General features: G+C 38.4%; 1 pseudogene; it reads right to left on the reverse strand.

The window, feature by feature from the left end:
• Positions 1–1,365: 1,365 nt before the first annotated feature.
• Positions 1,366–4,507, reverse strand: LOC125579929 (annotated as a pseudogene).
• Between the last annotated feature and the right edge of the window lie 3,274 nt (positions 4,508–7,781).

A 7,781-nucleotide genomic window follows, 5' to 3' on the forward strand; every position in this document is an offset into this window, starting at 1 on the left:
CAAAACTTTGCAGTGCTCCCAAAGATATGACGAATTCAGAGCTGCCAAAACAGTCTCTAAACAACAACTTTACCCCCAAAAGGCCTGTCTTCAGAAGATCTAATAATATCACGCATATTGCGATCCAAAGTCTCGAAACAGTGCCTGCTCATCATAGGCGCCTCATCCCGTACAATTAGCTTTGCCGCTTTAACCAGTTCTGCACGATCTGACCCTGGCTCCATTTTCTTGCAAGTACTGAATTCATCTGCGTCTATCGGAATACCAAATCTGGAATGTGCAGTTCTACCTCCTTCCAACAATAATGCAGCGATTCCACTGGATGCAGTATTTAGGACAATCAGACCTCTAGATCGGATGGCTGATGAGAGTGCTCTGTATACGAAGGTTTTTCATGTGCCTCCATAACCATAAAGAAAGAACACTCCACCGCTATCATTTAAAACTGCATCCAAAATCTGGTTGTATACTCCTCTTTGCTCATCTGTTATCATCGCCATGAATCTTTCATTTTCCATACGCTGATTTTCCAGAACATATTTAAGCTCATCATCTATAAGGCGATTGTCGTTGTAACAGCCAAAATCTTCTGGCTTTGGCATGAGCTTCCAATTTTTGAGGCTGCTACCATTGCTGAGCAAATGATTTTTAATCTTCGTAAGAGCAATATTTTTGATCTGCTCTATGGTCAAGTTCATATCTGCAAGTTTGATAATTTTATTAAATAACTATATACACATATTTTTAGCATGTCAAGTACTTTCTACTTGTAAACTGTCTAACAACTCCATCTAAGTTAAACAAACTAAAAATATGAGGTCTGGTTACATTCAACCCTTCTCTCCTACTATCCTCTCGTTTCACAGGAACCATTATCTTCCCTCTCTTCTTCTACAGCTGGAAATCAATTTTTCAATGGCTATTGATTACGAGTTTTTCCATGTCCGCCAACAATTTTTTCATGGCTATTGATCACCACCTTAATCGGGAGATCTGGTGGATGTGGTTGGTTACTAAACCAATCACCACCTCGGTTTGAAATAAGAAACATAAGCTTCACCATCTTTTGATTTCTACCCCATGAAGAATATTATATGGTATAATTTAAAACAGCCTATATAGAAAAGAATTGTTTCTTAAGTTGAACAAAAACTTATATTTTCTATTCTCTATTGACAAGATATCTTGTTTTATCATCCTCTAGTTGGGGTTATAAGTTCTTTAGTTTCTTTTTTCACCATCATCAAGATTTGATAGGTTTTCTATTTGGTTTCAAAAGGATTTTGTTGGATCTTTTTTATCAAAAAAAAAACAGCTTGTTTTTTTCTTACACTTTAAAATATAATTTTTATGTACGCAGCAGCTACATGGAATCGTGGGGGAAATTAAAGATAGGATCCCATTCAGCTTACTATTGTTTGCGCAACTAGCCTTAAGGCATTTTCTTCAATCTATGGTAACAAGCTTCAGAAAGCAAAAATATCTTTGAAGGCCTCTTTGTACGATTCAGGAATAACAGCCTCTGTTATAGCAGCCACGATGATGCTCAGAAAAACGAGAGCAGTTAAGATAATCATCCAAAGGATACTACGAGGAGCCCGCTCGAGAAGTCACGGTTGGAACCTAGATGAGTGTTATTTGTCACAAAATCTTGTAAAGTGTATGTTTTTTGTACGACATCCTCTTCCCAGAGGAACAACATCGTCATTTGGAGCTGCAGGAGGCGCAATCTGCATGTCCAGAGGAGTTGGTGCAGGTATCGTTGATGTGTATGCAGTACCGGTCCGGACATCCGTGGTGCCTAAAGCACACGGCCAATATGATGCCCCTAACTATAACTTTTTTCTTTTCGTAATATGAATATATAACCAGACAATGTAAAATATTATTAAGTTTAATTTGTTTTCATAGAATAAAAAGTAAAAAAAGGTAATACATTATTTATGAAAGATAACTCTCCTTGCTTTTTTTCCTGCAAAATCATTTATCAGCTTCGAGTAATCAAGTTTTTCTGCTAATTCATGCTCTATGGATATCATCGACAGTCCATTCAAACGCTCCTGAGACATAGTCGAACATAGATAATTCTTGATGAGCTTCAACTTTGAAAAACTTCTTTCTGCAGAAGCAACTGAAATCGGAATTGTTAGTAATATACGATAAGCGATCTCTGTGTTTGGATAACAACCATCCATTCTTTTTAGAAATTCCAACATCTGGATCGCCTTTGTAACTTCTTCTGGTAACATTCCTCTTAGATATTGAAGTTCCAAAAACAAGTGTTTTCCATCTACATCAAAATGTCCATCATGCTCTAGAGAAGCTTCAAGCTTGCCACAAGATATCATCAATTCATCATCTTTTGCTGACTTTAGCCTTTTCAAACCAAACAAAAACCCAAAGATTTCTTCGTACCGCTGAAACTGCTCGAATCTAACCCCAAGTGACACTATAGCTTGATCCAAAATGTTGATGAAATAATCAATCCTAAAACTCTCTTCCGCGTTTAGCTGGTAACTATCATCAACTTTTTCAGCATCTTCACCAAAATGCTTTTTCTTTTTTATTAACCGCTTTGGCTTTGAAGAAAATGTTGGTTCGATCTCCATGTCAATGGCAATTTGCATAGCTTCAGCTTTTGCTTTCTCAAAACCAGTTTCTCTGTAGCCTTTCAAGTAACCAACAAGCCCTCCTAACTGGATAATAGCAGCCTCAAGATTCATATCCTCTGATTGTAAAGATTTTCTCACTGTATTGACAACATAAAGCAAATCATACCAAATTACCATGCCAAACAAGAACTCAAATCTTCCAATTCCATGTGTTTCACTTTCTGCAAGACACTCAGCTTCACTACGATGTCCAAGATTACCACTGTTCTCTGCTAAATAAAACAAAGCCTCTCGTATCTTTACAGCTTGAAACCTTATTGGTTTTACACTAGCAATACGACTTTCCCAACGAGTCTGTGATAATTGTTTAAGTGTAGTACCTTTCACCATCTCTCTGTAAACTTCCCAGTTGTTGGTTGATGAAAACAGATTGTATAAACGTTGCATAGTGCCAAAAAATGAAACTGCTTTCTCAGTTGAAGAAGCCATGTCACAAAGAGCAAGATTGAGACTGTGACACCCACATGGAGTGTAAAATGCCCTTGGATTAATATCCAGCAGTCTTTTCTGAACACCCTTATGCTTTCCTTTCATATTAGACCCGTTGTCGTAACCTTGTCCTCTTACATCACCAATATTTAACTTAAGATCAGCCAATGCATTTTGAAGAGTGGTAAAAATTCCTTCTCCTGTTGTGTCTTTGATTTCCAAGAATGACAAAAAGAACTCCTCAACCTTAGGTGAATCCGTAGAAACATCTACACATCGAATTAAAAAGTCATCTGCTCTTTGTGACTAATATCAGGAGTAGTATCCAAAATGATTGAAAAATACTTTGCCCCTTGAATCTTCTTTAAGATTACCATCCTAATCTCATTAGCAAGTAATTCTATCAACTCATTCTGAATCTTATGACTAAGATAATGGTACTGAGTTTCACCTTTGTCAATCCGTCGAATGTGCTCCTTCATTACTTCATCAAAGCCTCCAATCATCTTAATAAAAGCCAAGAAGTTTCCACTGTTTGGATCACTGAACTTTTCGTCATCTCCACGAAAGGCTAGATTTCTTTCTGCTAGAGTCTTTACCACTGCAATTATCCTCAACATAACATCTCTCCAATGTTTCTTCTTCTTGTTAATTGCCTCCTCCAAATGCTTATCAATAGTTTCACTCTTTTTCAGCTTCATTTCCAGCTCAATCCAGCGGCTCATGCAAACAATATGGTTGTAAGTAGTTTCATGGTTTTTCAGCCTATGTGAAGCATTTCTCCAATCATCATATCCAGCAGTTACCAATAGAGGAGGAAATGTTTCATGCGTGAATAATTTACAGCAAAAACAAAAAAATTTATCTTTAGATTTTGAGTAAACTAACCATCTCCTGTCTTGTTTCTCTCCATTGCTCATCCTTCTTGTAAAACATGAATAAGTGAAACATCTTTCAATACGATCTCTTGGAAAAAGATAATCAACTGGAGGTCTTGTAGGTGGACCTCTCTCAACCAAATAATCTCTCATTCTCTGTTCAATGTTCTTCCAATTTCCAAGATCATCCATATCAACATCTTCATGGAAGCTTCTAATATCATCAACTTTCTCTTGGGATTCTATGTTTTCATTCTCAGATTGTTCTTTGTCCACATTCATACAATCTGCATCATCTCTAGCAGTTTCTTCTTCACTCTTATCATGAACATCTTCGTCAATAACAAACTCTTCATCTTCTTTTTCCTCTTCAGCTTCAGAAATTTCATCAGGTTTAGAACTTTTAGTTATTGTGACATACTTAAGCATAGCATTGGTTTGAGATTTGATCACTTCATCTTGTCTGGCTTTTTTGTTCCTATTTTTAGCTCCACTTGATTGAATTCTTATTCTATTTCCTGGAAGCATTCTTTACAGACTACAATTCAAAAACATTAAAAAGAAAAACATAATTTAGATAATAGACACCAATAGATTACATATGCTAGAACATAAAACAAGTAAATCACAATCAAAAGTTAACGAAAACAAAAAGAACAAAGAAAAAAAACTTACATAGATTCAGAGAAGATGAAATATGGTTGATAGGCAGAAAAAAATAAAAAAGAAAGTTGAAGAAGAGAAGATAGAACGTCAATTGTTAGGATAAACAAAATAGGTATTATTGTAATTTACTTTTTTAATCATTTAATATAATCAGTTAGAAAAGGTAAATCAATCTTCACAATTATCTTTTGGCTATTGGCAAAGGTAAAACAAAAAAAAAAATTGGTAATTTGCCTTTATTATAGGCGAACAGGGAAAATGGAAGGCGGAAGATTCGAACCCGGGCGGAGAGGAGAAAGAAGATATACAATAGCCACTGCACTAAAGAAACTCACTATACAAACTGCCCCTAAAATACTTATAAACCTTGGCGCCCCAAGCGTTTGCTTTATGAGCTTTAGCGCTGGGCCGGGCCTGTGTGTATGAGGAAGAATACGCGGAAGCAGAAGCATCAGAGGGCTGGGTATTATCGGTGTCACTTGTAGAAGACGCTGTGGGTGTAATTGAAACAAATATTGAAACAGTAGAGTTTTCTGAATCAGTAGGAGTTACATAAACATGTGGTGAATCTTGACCGGTAAAGAAGAGTTGTCTTGAGAAGCCGGTGCAGTCTGATGTGGCTTTAACAAAGATTGCAGAACCGTTAACTCATCCTCATCATCTACTCTTGATGACTTAGCAGGTGGAATAGTGAATTCTGGTTTCGGTGAAACTGGTTTCTGAAATGAAAATTCTGTTTCAATAAAGATGACATCCCGAGATGTAGAAAATATTCTCCCTTCAAGATCATAAACCTTCCATCTCTTCTTTCCAAACAGATAGTATATAAACAATTATCGAGTTCTTATAAGCGCAAACTTATCACTTTGATGTCTCTGGTTATGAATATAACATAAATAACCCAGAATTCGTAGATGATTCATCGGAGGAGTTTTGTAATACAATATCTCGAAAGGAGTCTTTTCTTTTAAAATCATCGACGGTGTTCGGTTTATGAGATACCCAGCCGTGAGAACACAGAAGCTCCGGATTTCTATCGGTAGATGAGCTTCAAACTGATGTTCTCTAGCAACATTTAGTATATGCCGATGTTTCCTTTCGCCGCATCCCTTCTTCTGGGGAGTTCCTACACATGATGTCTCATGAATAAGTCCATGACTGCGGAAGGAGTCTGTGAGACACAAGAAATCAGACCCATTTTCGCTTTGTATGGTTTTGATCTTATGGTTAAACTGTTTTTCGATCAGCGCTATTCAATTTTTCAGAGTCGATGTTGTTTAAGTTTTGTTTGGCAGGAGATAGATCCATAGTGCACGAGAGTAATCATCTACATTCGTGAGAAAATAACATGAACCACACATAGAAGTTCTTCGACATGGACCTCAGAGATCACAATGAACCAAGTCAAAAACTGAAGTTGTTTTATTAATGCTCAAAGGAAACAAATGGTGAGATTGTTTTGGACGAAATACAAACTCGCAAGACTTTGAATCAAAACCAGCAGTACTAGAATCAGATAAATGCAACATATCCATGTTTTTAGAAGCTGGAAGGCCAAGACGGCGGTGTAAGAGATCAGATGAAACCATGTTTTGAGAATGCGCCACTGCCACTGACATACTGTACATGCCTCTAAAAAAAATACAGACCTTTCAGTTGTTCACCCACTCCAATCAGTTTATGTGTGATATGGTCCTGAACAACACAAATCTTATTAGAAATCTGGACTATACAATTTTTTTCGCGAGTCAATTGGAACACAGATATGAGATGGCACAATAAACCTTTAACAAAGAACACTATAAGAAGCTATAAGTGTGATCCTAAATGAACCTTCCCTTGTTGGTTAACAGTAGTAAAGCGACCATCAGGTAACTTATTTTTTATTGCTGCCATATCAGTCGTACCATTTAGACACTCTAGGCTGCTGGTCATGTGATTTGAGGCACCTGAATCAATAATCCAAGATTCTAAGAAGAATGTACCAAAGAAACGTACGTGAGAACCACAGCTGCGCTCGTTGAGCATTTGAACCAGTGTTTTCCACTGCTGATCGTTAAGACCAGTGAATCCAACACGATCAGCATCCGTGAAAGCCATTGTTTCTGCAGTTGCTGCTGGAGTCGCTGAAATCTGAATCACCCGTGCAGAGTCCATGCGTCACGAGCTGGTTTGTGAGGACACTGGTGGACGAGGATTAGTAATAGCTCGCAAAATCTCAGGTGTGGCAGAGGAAGTTCCGAGCGAGGTCTATCAACAGTTTCCAGCCAGATGTTCACGAGTTGAGGACTGCACAACAAAGCTCACTGCTCGTTCCTTTCTTCCATTGATCTAGTGCTTGTTTTGATTCTTCATCTTGCTTGAGAACCTGATAAGCTTCATCAATAGTGGGAAGAGGATCGCGAGAGAGAAGCGATGATTTCACAGCTCCAAACAAGTTCTCATCAAGCCCTATCAGAAACTGATGTAGCTTATCCTCTTCTCTTTCACGGGAAATTTCTTTTGCAGTCTTTTCACGTCAGAAATCAGCAAGGCTTGTCTACAGCTTTGTAGGTTTCCATAATAAGATTAAACTGGTGTTCCTCGCTGCTGGCAATTAGCGACCTCAGTCTTCAGACGTTGAAGTCGCTGCCATTCTTCACCAAGAAGCGCTTCTGGATTTGGGTCCAAAGGTCATAAGCGATCTCATGATGAGACTGTAATGACCCAACCCCAACTCCAAAGGCCAAAGGTAATGCCTTTAAAACCCCACCACCTCCACCTTCTCCCATTTCACAAAGACTTAGAAAATAAAGAAAGAATTAGAGAGAGAGCTAAGAAGAAGTGTGATTATTTTATAGTCAGAGAGTCGCCGGAGCTCGTCGCCGGAGAAACCGTGCGCCATGATCACGTTCAGCTTGCCACCACCGATAAACACCCTAGGTAACCGCCGGAAACCGCATGCCTTATGTTCAGTTTCGTTTCCGTTTAGTAATTCACCCATAACTTCCTAACAATTGATCATCTCGTGCATCCAAGGCCATCATCGTGTTCCTCTCGTCGAGACGAAGCCGTAGACACCAACCACGCCTCAAAAGGAGCCCGGACGAAGCCGCACGCGCCTCCCGAAGATTCGTCTCGGCGCGCGCGTGAAACA

This window comes from Brassica napus, chromosome C1 (genome assembly GCF_020379485.1).
Source record: "Brassica napus cultivar Da-Ae chromosome C1, Da-Ae, whole genome shotgun sequence".
Lineage (NCBI taxonomy): Eukaryota > Viridiplantae > Streptophyta > Magnoliopsida > Brassicales > Brassicaceae > Brassica > Brassica napus.